Source organism: Rhinopithecus bieti, unplaced genomic scaffold (genome assembly GCF_001698545.2).
Source record: "Rhinopithecus bieti isolate Rb0 unplaced genomic scaffold, ASM169854v2 scaffold_18644, whole genome shotgun sequence".
Taxonomy (NCBI): domain Eukaryota; kingdom Metazoa; phylum Chordata; class Mammalia; order Primates; family Cercopithecidae; genus Rhinopithecus; species Rhinopithecus bieti.
Window position 1 is genome coordinate 2,889,638 of NW_016809656.1, and position 14,166 is coordinate 2,903,803.

Here is a 14,166-nt window from a genome sequence, read left to right on the forward strand (position 1 = left end):
CATGGTGTACACACCTGTAGTCCTAGCTGCTTGGGAGGCTGAGATGGGAGGATCACTTCAGCCCAGGAGTCTGAGGCTGCAGTGAGCTATGATTATGCCACTGTACTCCAGCCTGGGTGACAGAGCGAGACCCTGTCTCAAAAAAACAAAATGAAACAAAACAAAACAAACAAACAAAAAGCAAAACCAAATTTGTGATATAGTTTGATGATTAATTCTATGTGTGAAATTTATGGCATCATGGAGAGCCCAGAAAGCTGGCTAAACATGATTTCTGGGTATATCTGTCAGGGTGTTTCCAGATAAGGTTAGAATTGAATGGTAGCCTCAGTAAAGCATTGTGGATGGGCATCAGCCAATCTGTTGAGGGACTGAATACAACAAAAAGTTGGAGGAAAAGGGAATTTGCTTGCTGTGCCTGACTGTTGAGCACAGACATCCGACTTCACCCCTCAGTGGAAACTTGACACCATTGGTCCTCTGGATCTCAGAACTGTACCACCAGGCTCCCCAGGTCTCGAGCTTGAAGATGGCAGATGGTGGGACTTCTTGACCTCTATGATTGTGATAGACAATACCTTATTTTATTTATACACAGACACAGACCCACACACACAAATACACACACATATATATATGTGTACAAGATAAAATTCCTAAGAAGGAAAGTAGCTTAAAGTTTAGACAGGGTTTCATTTTAATATTAAAGCATTTTGCGTGGTTTTTTTTTTAAAGTGGAGTCCTTATTTAATGGGAGGAATGGGCCCTCCTGCCTCCCTGCTTCCACAGCCCCGGGATAGACTTCACAGCCTATGGAATCATCACACCACACTGTCATTACCGCCTATGTCGATAGTCCCTTTCCTAGAATGAGCTTCCAGAGAGCCAGAATTGGCATGCTGCATCATTTCTACCCCACCAACCAGTGGAGCACCACCTCCGTGCCGGGGCTCCAGAGGTATTTGTTGGATGAAGAGGACACAACAAGAAAGTATGCCAGCACCTTTTTTTTTTTTTCCTTTTTTCATGAGGCTACCCTAAGGGAGAGTGGAATTGAGCAAAAAAGGAATGTGCAACCTGGGGACTTTAGTTCTGTGCTCCAGCCTGTGCCTGCCAGCCTTGGCCACTCTGCCCTAACTTCCAGTTCTGCCTTCTGGGATGTTGCTTTACATAAGCAGGATAGGGCAGGAATATATATATTACACATATGTATACACATACATATATGTAATTATGTAAATTATGTAATAGTTATGTATTATTATAATATGATAATTATGTATTATTATAATAATATAAAGTATCTATGTTTATGTTATTATATTATATCAATATCATTATAAATATATATTGAATGACTAGATAAAACAATACTAATAATTAATAATATATATTATTATTTACATTTGTATATATTATAGATGCCACCATGCATATAAAATACAAAAGAACTATATTATAGGTAACATAAAATATAACATATTATAGATATAGTAGTAATATAAATATAACTATAATTATAGGTAATATATTTAATATAATTTAAAAGTTTAATATACAGTATAAAAAAGTGTGTATATAATCATGATGTATATATTTATATATACAATGTGTGTATATGTGCATATATTATATATGTATATGTGCATATATATGTATATACTATATATACATCTGTATATCTAATATACATATATACTTATAGATATATTATACATACATATATCATACATTATATACATAATACAATATATAATACATATAATACATGCATATATAATATACATATATAATACATGCATATAATATAATAAACATATATTATATATACAGATGTATATATGCATACATATGTATTTAATATACATACATTAATACACATCTATATGTATATGTATGTTATACAAACATGTGTATCGTATGTATATTACATATACATATGTATACATTATATATGCATACATATGTATATGTTATATACGTATGCATATATACACACATATTGTATATATAATATATGCATATATATGCAATATGCATATATATCCACACATATTGTTCTGCCTCCTCTGGAGAGCTCTAATACACAAGTGCTTCTTTATTAATGCACTGAAAACCAAGATCTAGCAGTAGATTCAATAGCTACATTTCTTCTAAGTAGTGATGAGTACAAATAACATCACGGACTATTTGTAGCCACTCTGAAGTGATATGAAAATATCTGTGTTTTGGACACTTCCGCTTCCGATTTATTTATTTATTTATTTATTTTTGAGACAGAGTCTCACTCTGTTGCTCAGGTTGGAGTGCCATAGCGTGATCTCAGCTCACTGCAGACTCTGCCTCCTGGGTTCAAACAATCCTCCCGCCTCAGCCTCCCAAGTAGCTGGGTAGCTGGGATTACAGGCGTGAACCATCACACTCAGCTATTTTTTTGTATTTGAGTACAGAGCGGGTTTCGCTATGTTGGCCAGGCTGGTCTTGACCTCCTAGCCTCAAGCCATCTGCCTGCCTCGGCCTCCCATAGTGCTGAGATGACAGGTGTGAGTCACCATGCCCAGTCCATTTTCAGTTCTTTATTCCAGAAGTTGCTGGCTGAGGTAGCGTGTGAGTGAGTGTGCTCTCTGTGGGAGTCCACCATGGCATACCGTGGCCAGGGCCAGAAAGTGCAGAAGGTTGTGGTGTAGCCCATCAACCTCATCTTCAGATGCTTGTGGGTCTATGAGCAAGTGAATATGTGGACAGGAAGCTTTATCATTGGTTTCGATGAGTGTAAGAACCTTGTATTAGATGATGCAGAAGAGATTCATTCTAAAACAAAGTCAAGAAAACAACTGGGTCGGATTATGCTAAAAGGAGATACTATTATTCTGCTACAAAGTGTCTCCAACTAGAAATGATCAATGAAGTGAGAAACTGTTGAGAAGGATACACTCTGTTTTTTAGATGTCCTTTGTCCAATATGAACATTTATTCGCATTGTTTTGATTACCCTTATGTCATTACAAGATGATGATAAATGCTCTAGGATTGTTTGAATTAAAGAAAGAAAGGAAAGAAAGAAAGAAAGAGAAAGAAAGAAAGAGGGGGGAGGGAGGGAGAAAGAGAAAAAAGAAGAAAGAAAGAAAGAGAGAGAAAGAAAGAAAGAGAGAGAGAAAGAAAGAAAGAAAGGGGGAGGGAGGGAGAAAGAGAAAAAAGAAGAAAGAAAGAAAGAGAGAGAAAGAAAGAAAGAGAAAGAAAGAAGGAAAGAAAGAAAGGAAAGAAAGGAAGGAAGGGAAAGAAAAGAGGAAAGAAAGGAAAGAAAGAAAGAAAGAAATAAGAAAGAAAAAGAAAGAAAGAACAAAAAGAAAGAAAGAAGGGAACAAAGGAGGAAAGAAAGAAAAGAAAGAAAATATCTGTGGTTTGTATGGGTGATGTCACAGATAGTGCTAATACTGGCAATTGTTGCTTACATTCAGAATTGAAGAAAATGCTAAATTTAAGTCAGAAGTTAGTGGGAAGGAAAAAAAAAAAAGATAAAATTCTTCTATTCACATTTGTGGACCCCTGAGTTAAGAATCCCTGCGCAGGCCGGGCGCGGTGGCTCAAGCCTGTAATCCCAGCACTTTGGGAGGCCGAGACGGGCGGATCACGAGGTCAGGAGATCGAGATCATCCTGGCTAACACGGTGAAACCCCGTCTCTACTAAAATACAAAACTAGCCGGGCGAAGTGGCCGGCGCCTGTAGTCCCAGCTACTCGGGAGGCTGAGGCAGGAGAATGGCGTAAACTCGGGAGGCGGAGCTTGCAGTGAGCTGAGATCTGGCCACTGCACTCCAGTCCGGGCGACAGAGCGAGACTCCGCCTCAAAAAAAAAAAAAAAGAATCCCTGCGCAAGAGGCAGTTCCAGCACTAGCACTGAAGTTGATCAAGATTTCACCACATATCAGGCAGGTATTTTTGAGGTTCGCACCAGGAAAACTAATTATCTAAACACAAGTGTCAGCCATTTCTATGTCCTTTATATGCATCAAATATTGTTCTGGAAGCTTTAGGTGCCTCTCTGGATGACCCACTGAAAGGCCTCTCCTACTCCTCTTGTCTCTCCCCTGCCATAATTGCTGCCTCCTGCATGAGGAAGCAAACAAAACACAAATGCATGTGGTCTGAAATGTGAGGAAGAGGAAAGTTCCTGGCTTCACAATGCTTGCTCACATGAAAACACAATCATGTACTTCATAATTCTTGGTGGGAGGGTCGTGTGGTTCCGCCCACGCCTTCGCCAACTGAGTCAGTCAAAGAGGAAATGCTTGTGTATTTGCATGGGTGGTGCTGGGCAGGAAAACTGACCCACTGACCACTGGTGAGGATAAAGACATGACTGACTTCCTTCACTGTGTTGCACAGCTTGCAAAGCAATGTCCCAGAAGGCAGAGCTAGAAGTTAGGGCAGAGTGGCCAAGGCTGGCAGGCACAGGCTGGAGCACAGACCTAAAGTCCCCAGGCTGCACATTCCTTTTTTGCTCAATTCCATTCTCCCTTGGGGTAGCCTCATGAAATAAGGGAAAAAAAAAAAAAAAGGTGCTGGCATACTTTCTTGTTGTGTCCTCTTCATCCAACAAATACCTGTGGAGCCCGGGCATGGCGGAGGTGGTGCTGCCCTGGTTGGTGGGGTCGAAATGATGCAGCATGCCAATTCTGGCTCCCTGGGAGCTCAGTCCAGGGAGGAGAACATCGACGTGGGCACTAATGACAGTGTGGTGTGATGACTCCATAAGCTGCAAAGTCTATCCCGGGGCTGTGGAAGCAGGGAGGCAGGAGAGCCCATTCCTCCCGTTAAATAAGGACTCCACTTTTTAAAAAATGACATGCAAAATGCTTTAAGATTAAAATGAAACCCTGCCTAAACTTTGAGTTATTTTCCTTTTTAGGAATTTTATCTTGTACAGAAACATAACCAACAAATATTTAGCCAGGGGGAAAGAAAGGAGACACAGAGTGACTTGTCATCACCCTGGAGAAAGCACTCATTTCCACCACCTCTCACTTCCAAGACGCCTTTTTGTCCAGCCCCACTCCCTGCCAAAGTCAATAAAAACACCAAGAAGTCAAATAATAAGGATAAAACAGTCTGTAAAATTCCATAAAGCAACTAAATTTGAAGACAAATTCTGGTTGCCATCCCTTTGAGAGGAGTGAGTGAGTTAGGATCTGGCGATGAATGAAGGAAATCGTGACAGGTCAGACTCTGAGACAGCACTCAGCACAGCCCTGCCCGCATGGTTTAGCAAGTGCTAGAAGCAGGGCCGAGGCCAGTGCAGCTTGGCATTCTGCTCCCTGGGGAAATCGGGCTGAGAGAGATCGCAGGGCTCAGCGTCTGGGTGAAATGTGGAGATCTTTTCACTAATGTTGTTGGAGGGACAGCCTCTTATGTGTCTTCTCGAAGACCACCTATTGTTTTTCTGGGTGGAAAAACAGGAGCGGGAAGCTTGAGTTGATAACCTGGACACTAGCACAAGTGGCCACCTGCATGGCAACCAAGTAATTAACACATTTCTGAGGGCAGCTTTGGGAAAGTAATGGGTGCCAGCAATGCCACCTCTCCTTTCTCTGCCAAATATGAGAGTAAATTAATTGTCCAATTTGTACATTTTTAGAAAGTGTTATGATAGAAACCAGTCCATCCATTTTCTACCATTGGGCATATATTTGGCCTCACCTGGCTGTGCCTGAAGAAAAAATTTGACTTCTTGGTTTGTGAAAATCATTCTTTACATACCTTTTGAAAAGATTCCCACAAGGAACACTATGCATTTTCTCCAATTTTGGAGGGGAAAAATATCTGCAAGGAAAATCTGAGTATTTGTAACATCCTCCACGATCCGACCAGCATGAACCCCTCATCAAACGTTCTTTTGTGGGCAACTCCCTTAAACCTCAAAGTCAGCAGGGGAGGAACCCTAGGGAGGGAGAATGGGAGGTCCCCGATGGCTCGGGCAACCACAGTCTCCATCTGTCTTAACAGTGCAGAGAATTACTACCATGGGCCTCCGCAAAGCCCAATTCCATACATTTGGAGCTGGGACTAACTAGGAAGTGTCTAGGTGCCAAAGTAAATGAGCTTCCTCCCTGGGGTGGTGCCAAGGCCCTGAATTTAGACCACAGCTGAAAGGGCCCTTGGAAAACTTGTGGAAAGCTCCCCTAGGAAGATGGAAGAAATACACACACTGTCTCTGTGTCCAGCACTCAAACTGCTCTGCAAATCACTGCAGGGTATTGCAAGAGCTGCAGCTGTCTCATGTGGAGCCTTCGTCTGGTCCCTAGGTGGACTCTGGCAGCCACTGGGGCCCTTGCAGATGTAGTGAACCATTCTGCAGAGACGAATTCAAACCAAGAAAAAGGATAGATAACTTGTTTTTGGTCCAAGCTTCAGGTCCCAGATCTGGGGCGACTTAGAATGTCTCCCTCTTTATCCACCTTTCCTCCAAACCTACCATCTACCCACTGCTTCTTTTTTCTTCTCTTCAACTTTTAAGTTTAGGGGTACATGTGCAGGATGCGCAGTTTTGTTACGTAGGTAAACGTGTGCCATGGCTATTTCCTGCACGGGTCGTCCATAACCTCGGTATTAAGCCCAGCGTCCATTAGTTATTCTTCCTGATGCTCTCCCTCCCCACATTCCCCACTCTGACGGGCCTCAGTGTGTGTTCCTCCCCACCATGTGTCCATGTGTTCTCATCATTCAGCTCCCACTTATAAGCGAGAACATGTGGTGTTTGGTTTTCTGTTCCTACATTAGTTTGCTGAGGATGATAATAGTTTCCAGCTCCATCCATGTCCCTGCAAAGGACATGATCTCATTCCTTTTATGGCTGCATGGTATTCCATGGTGTATATGTATCATATTTTCTTTACTCAGTCTATCATTGGTGAGCATTTGGGTTGATTCCACATCTTTTCTATTGTGAATAGTGCTGCCACGAACATACACATGCATATATCTTTATAGTAGAATGATTTATATTCCTTTGGGTATATGCTCAGTAATGGGATTGTTTGGTCAAATGGTATTTCTGCCTCTAGATCTTTGAGGAATTGCCACACTGTCTTCCACAATAGTTGAACTAACTTACATTCCCACCAATACCCACTGCTTCTAAAACAATCCCTTGAAATAGACTTTCACCTTGGCCCATGAGATAGAAGCCAAGAGGAGGCTTACTGTAGCTGAGGACAGAAGCTATTTCTCTTACTGTCTCCTGTCTCTGAAGAGGAGGAGGAAGTAAAAGTTGAAAAACAACAGGAATGATGTCAGTGGCAAGACCAGCTGGTGCCATTGATGACCAGGCCTGAAGTTAAAAGATTAACCCCCCACTCTAGCCACATGTGCTCTCAATCTATCATGACCCTTTCACGTGGAACCCCTTAGAGCTGCAAGCCCTTAAAAGGGCCAGGAACTCTGTCTTCAGAGAGCTCAGCTCTTGAGACACAAGTCTGCCAATGCTCCCAGCCAAATAAAAAAAAAAAAACCTCTTTCTTCTTTAATCTGGTGCCTGAGGAGTTTTGTCTGCAGCTCATCCTGCTATAGAGCTAGAAGAGGACTGGAATTAGCCAATGGGGAAGTGGGTGAAATGAATCTCAGAAGAGCTATTCCAGAGGACAAAGGGACAGTGAGGTCCCATCTTCTGATGTGCCCTAATGACCTTGGTGTGGAAACCCCAAACCCTATCGCTCCACCTGTCAAGAAGAGAGACAGGTCAGCCTCCAGGCTGCCTCAGCTGTCCTGGGCCTGCTCTGGTGCCTACATAGTCTTCAAAGAAAGAGGCCTTGTCTTCCCGAGGGAAACATTCCCAGGTCTGCCGTCCCAGGCAGCTGCATGAGACAGATGTATCCAGGCTATGATGGAAGGGAGGGGAGAGGCCAGGACCAGTGCAAAGTCCCTAACTTCCCCTGCATGGCTTCGCTGAGTTCTGACCAGAGTTCCTACTGTGGGGGGAGCTTGAACCCTTTCCAAGTTTAGAGCCTGAACTCTAACCAGCCTGGCTAAGCAGGACTTGAAGAAGCTGCCAAATAAAAAAGACCTGCCAGTTCTCCGCCTAGGTGGATACCCAGTCAGCCTGGTGCAGTTTTGGGGGTCCCTCCCACCCGGGGACCTTGTTGGTCAGGCAGATCAAAGAGGTTAGTTATTTTCAGAGATGGGACAAACTGGAAGCTCTCAGCATTCTCTTACCTCTGTGACAGGACCCTTAGACTAATGACATATTTAGTTAAATAGGAGCAGGTATGAGAGATAGCAAAATGTCCTCCAACAGAATTTCAGCCAATCTGTGTCACTTCCAAATGTGGTTTTACATTGATTTGTTAGGAATTGATGGTTTATGAAAAGGCAAAGGAAGAAATGAGATGCTTTGCAGGTTTAAACTGCTGGATGGGCCCCCCTCCTCCGGGATTGTCTGTGATTCTGAGACCCAATGCCTTAGCTAAGGGCGTTCTGTGCTGTCAGAAAGGGGTGGTGTTGACTGGTGTTACTTGAATCTTGTTGAAGGAGGCTTGACTTCAGATGGTAAAATTCAGACAGGCAGAGAAAGAAGAATGTGGGGAAGACTCTAGGATGGGAAGAAAATTCAAGCACGGATGAAATAGGAGTCACCATGCGATATTCAGGAGACATTGAGGGGACAGGGCATATCTGGTTGGGATGGGGCATGGCTGCACCATGGAGGGCCTTGAATGCTCCTTTCGGGATGAATTGTTACTTACTGAAGGACCCTGTAGTAAATAAGAGGTTTTTCTCTATGCGGAGGCCCTAGAGCCAGGGGAATCCACGTTCAGCTAGATCATTGAGTTCTGAATCTTTCCTCTCCAAAATCCCTGTTAGCTCCACACATTCCAAAGCTCTGAAATGAGACAGTTACAGAATCTTTCTCTCCCTTTCCCTGCCTTGACTACTGCCAATCAGGGCAGGCGTTCTCGCAAATATTTTATAATTGCAGGAGGAAAATGGTGCCCTGGCTCCAAAGTGGCATTGAGGACCCAAGCTATATTTAGTTTCTGATTTTCCTCCCTGGCGGGTGGGCTTGTGTCATTGATGTGGTCCCACATCAGTGGGTGCTGCCCCACCCTCATCTTCACTGCTGCCTGGGAGGCATCAGGAGAGTCTTCTATAACTGAGGAAGATATCACCCTTCACCTGTGCCTCATTGGATACAACTGGGTCCTGTGGCCACTGCTGGCTACAAGGGAAGCTGGCAAATGGGACTAGGAAGGGAGGGGCCAATGCTGCTGGGACTGGTTTGAGCCAATTACGATTCATGCCCTGGGACTGAAAATAATAAGGTCAAACAAAGCAGAGATTCTGCGATCAGACAGCAGAGGGGTGGCTTTTGGAGAGAGGTCAGTGGGGCAGGCAGGTCTTTTCCCAGCACCCGCTGTTTGCACAAATAATGACAATGAGGCTGAACAGTGAAAGGACCAGCCTAGGGTCACAGAGCAAGCACAACTCCAGAGCACAGCACCTCCAGACTGGGCGCTGTCTTTTCTCCTGGGATCCCAGCACAGTGGACCAAGTGCTGGTGGCTCAATGTAAATTTCAAGGCCCCAGGAACTCCTTCACTGAAGATACTACAGTTTTTAACCCTTACTATAATAACCTGGGGAACTTGCAGAAACTCATGAATGTCCAGACTTCATTCCTTGAAGTTCAGATTCAATTGGTCTGTAGTAGGTCCCAGGCAGCCTCCTTTGCAAAGCTTTCCAGGTATAATGGTGTTCTACTCTCCCCAGTTATTCAATGAAACACAAACTTAGGTGTTTCTATGAAGCTGGATGAGATCAAAGCCCCAAATCAGCTGACTTTAAGTAAGGGAGAGTATCCTAGGCCAGCAGTCCCCAACCGCTTTGGCACCGGTCACCAGTGTCATGCAAGACAATTTTTCCATAGATAGGGTAGGGTGCAGGGGGATGGTTTCAGGATGATTCAAGCATATTTTATTTATTGTCCATCTTTCTATTATTATTACATACTCACCATAATGCAGAATCAGTGGGAGCCCTGAGCTTCTCCTCCTGCAACTAGATGGTCCCTCCTGGGGGTGATGGGAGGCAGTGACAGATCATCAGGAATTAGATCCTCATACAGATCCTAACAGGCCACGGACTGCTACCAATCTGTGGTCCAGGGGCTGGGGACCCCTGTCCTAGACAATCCAGATGGGCCTGATTCAATGCATCGAGAGGCCTTAGAAGCAAAGCTGGGGCATCCTTAATGAAGAATAAATGTCATGGTGGACAGCAGCATCAGCTGGTGTCCGCGAGTTCCAGCCTGCCCTATGGATTTCAGACTTGCCTCGTCACACCTCGTAATTAAGCCAATTCTACCCAATAAATCTCAAATTATACATCTCTCACCGCTTCTGCTGAGAACCAGGGAATTATTCAGTAGTTGTTAAGCCAAAAGGCATCAGAGTAAAATAACCCAAGGTCAAATCTCATTTCCTCCCTGCGACCTCCGCGGCTGCAGTTCCCTCAGCTATAAAGTGGGAATCTCTGTGTTCAGCGCACAGGCATCCTGTGAAGGGTAACTGCTCTCAGGCGTGTTTACATTCACTACACATCGGGACCGAGTGGTGTCCGCTGCTCTTATACTGCTGGCCTATTCCGGGCCATGAGCAAATAAATGTTCGGATAAAAAATGCACCTGGTGTTCCCTCACATTGCTTGACATCTAAAGTTTAGGATCTTGGAGTGACCCAATCCGGCTTCCCCCAGCTTGCTCCTGCAGTAGGCAAGAGGGCGCCTGCGCACACAGACACGCGGACGCTGCACCCCAGCAGGTGCAGGACACCGAGGCGGCCACCCAGCTCTGGTCATGAAATCAGCCCGGAGTTCCATCGGCCACCCATCATGACTCTCCTGGGAGTTTTAATAGGGGTTTTGGTTACCCCTATTAAAGCAGCAGGTCTCGCTGCTCACTTGGTGAGTCGTGGCGGTCCTGCTGGTCCTGCCGCCGCCGCACTCGGTTTCGGGGCTGCTGCTCCGCGCCGCGCGGCATGGACGCTCTCCTCCCGGAGACTCCCGCGCCTTCCACCCGCGCCTCCCGGAGGGCCTGCTCGGCCTCCAGCCTGGCGAAGCAGTGCCCTCTGGCGGCCGCGCACTGCAGCAGCGGCTTGCTCTGCAGGCCGAAACCTGAAGCCGGCTCTGGGCTCTGATTTCCTCCTAAGCTACTACTGTTTTTTGACTTGGAAATCCATAGGAAATCCAAAATTGTATGTTTTCTTTTCTGTGTGAAAGAATTTTGTATTTTCCACCGACAAGAAATTAGATGTTTCTATTCCTGGTAGTGAACAATGTGAGGCTGGATACATTTACCACCTCACCTGCACATGTGAAGGCGACCCGACATTAAAAGTAGGGAAACTCCATGTTGATTTCGGTGATAAGGTACACGTGCACAAAAACCACCCTCCTTATTTCCACAACTTCCAGTCCTGAGAACTGGTCACTCCAGCAGGTTTAAGGTAAGAATCTGTGGATCAAAGTTAAGCCTTGGATGGGCAGAGAGGAACCGCCTCTTTGTCTATTAACCCTGTCACTAGCCCTCCGCCTATGGACCTCAGCCCCTCGTGTCACCCCTCTTGGTCTCCGTCTCCTAACTTAGGAAAGAAGAGGATTAAAATAGAGCCTCTTCAGCTTTCGCATTTAGGATCCAAGGGCTAGTCATTCTGGGTTAGTCATTCATTCAGCAAATACCATGTTAAGTGGAGGGGGTTCAGATTCACCAGGGAGCAAACCTGTGCATTCCTGGATCTTAAATTGTAACAAGGGAGAAAGGTAATAAGCAATAAACCTAAAGATGACACAGTGTGTTAGAAGGTGAGAATGAACGCCAGGTGGAAACTGGCACAGGTGTGGGACTTGAAAGTGGTCGCCCAGGGAAAGGCTGAGAGCGGGGGCAGTTTCAGGTGACGGAATCAGGCCAGGACTCTGAAAAGTGTCCTTGGAGCAAAGACCTGTGGGAGACGGACATGAGAAAGCCATATGATCTTTCTGAAGAAAGATCCTTCTGCCTTCCAGGCAGAGGGAAGCGTGCAGAGGCTCGAGGTGAGAACGGGCTGATAAACTTGCGGATCAAGGAGAAAGCCTGCGTGGCTGAGTCAGAGTGCCTGAAGAGTAGCGATGCCTGGCAAGGCTAGGAGGTCACAAGAGATGGCTACACAGAACCTGCTGGGCCACTGCAAAGGATTTGCCCTTGACTCTGAAAGAAACGGGGCCATTGGAGGTTTTGAGCAGAGGAGTGGCACAATCTGCCTGATGTTTTCAGAGGGTCTGCCTTAGCCTGCTCTGGCTGCCATACTTAACAAAATGCCACAGACTGGATAACTTACACAATAAACATTTTCTCACGACTCTGGAGGCTAGAAAGTCCAAGAAAGTCCCGTGAAGAGGCCAGGAACTGTGACTAACACCTGTAACCCCAGCACTTTGGGAGGCTGAGGTGGGTGGATCACTAGGTCAGGAGTTCGAGACCAGCCTGGCCAATATAGTGAAACCCCCATCTCTACTAAAAATACAAAAATTAGCTGGGTGTGGTGGCACATGCCTGTAGTCCCAGTTACTCCGGAGGCTGAGGCAGGAAAATTGCTTGAACCCAGGAGGTGGAGGTTGCAGTAAGCCGAGATCGCACCACTGCACTCCAGCTTGGCGACAGAGCGAGACTCCATCTGAAGAAAAAAGAAAGTCCGGTGAGGGTCCTCTTTCTGGCTTGCTCATGGCTGGCCACCTGCCCACTGTGTCTTCACATGGTAGAGAAAGACAGCAAGGCCTGGTGTCTTCTTCCTCTTCCCATAAGGGCATTAATCCCATCATGCGGCTCCACCCATGTGACCTCATCCAAATCTAATCATCTCCCAAAGGCCCCACCTCCAAATACCATCACACTGGAGGTTGGGGCTTCAACATATGAATCTGGAGGAGATTCAAGTGTTCAGCCCTTAACGAGGTCACCCAGGCTACTGTATGAGCTAGATCACAAGGGCTGGCGGAGATGGGGTCAGGAAGAGCAGGAAATCACAGTGAGCATTGAGGAGAGGGTGGTGGCTGTGGCTTGGGCTGCTATGGTAGTAGTGGAGACGGTGAGGAATAGTCAGATTCTGGAGAGACTTTGAAAGCAGAGACCACAGGATTTTCTGACAGGTTGAATGCAGAATGTGAAAGGAAAAAGAAGTAAAGGATGTTTAAATCTGAAGGAGGTAACTGGAAGCTGTTATTGAGAGGGGAAATTGACAAGGGTGGGGCAGAGGTCTGCAGGGGGGGCCAGACATTTCATTTGGGACATGTTGATAAAGTTTAAGACAGCTATTTGTGAAGAGAGAGAAGTGAATGTGTAAAGTTCAGGAGATTCAGGGGAGACTTGTTGCTGGAGACAATTATCCTATAAAAACGTGGGTTCCAGAGTCAGGTGGATTTGTGTTCAAATATCTGTCCTGTTACTTACTGGCTATGTCAGCCTGAAACAAAGTCTTAGCTTCTCTGAACCTTGTTATTCAATATTTATTTTTTCAGCTCCTCCTGTGTCAGGCACTGTACCGGGTGCTGGGATTGAAAAAATAGGCAAAGCAAAGTCCCTGTGCTCATGGACTCTACACTGGTCAAACAGGGATGAGAATAAAAGTCCACTTAGTGTTCATTGAATGAATAAAGTGTATAAATTGCCTCAGGCACTCAGTATAGTGATTTGCCCAGTAAATAGCTGATCTCACCACTCTTTCCTTGCTTTCTACTAATTGGGGGACAATTTGTGTTGCATACTTGGACTGACCAGTAAAAGTCTAGGGGACATTTTGGGTGTCAGCCTTCCAGTGCCACGGAAACTATAGAACTGACTCCCCAAAACCAGAAGGTGGTCCCGAATACCAGAAATTATAGAATCATATGTTGCCTGCACAGCAGAATACAGCCTCTGATTTTTTTCCTTTGGAATTATTCTGGAGACCAGATACTAAACCCAGCTCAGGGACACTGCAACACTGACTAAAACGGAGCTGGTGCCTGAGGATGAACGGGGAGTCTAACAAGCAAATAGCTGGGGCAGCATCTTACCATGAGGGTTGTTCTCACTGCAATCAGCATCCTCTTAGACAGAAGTGCTATATTTCTTCTTGAGTGACAGATTTCCGGGATTGCTTCTTTTA

The 14,166-nt window shown here is 45.3% G+C and overlaps 1 pseudogene; it reads left to right on the forward strand.

Annotated features, from left to right (window-relative positions):
- Positions 1 to 2,639: 2,639 nt before the first annotated feature.
- LOC108540762 (small nuclear ribonucleoprotein E pseudogene) lies at positions 2,640 to 2,894 on the forward strand (annotated as a pseudogene).
- Positions 2,895 to 14,166: the final 11,272 nt, after the last annotated feature.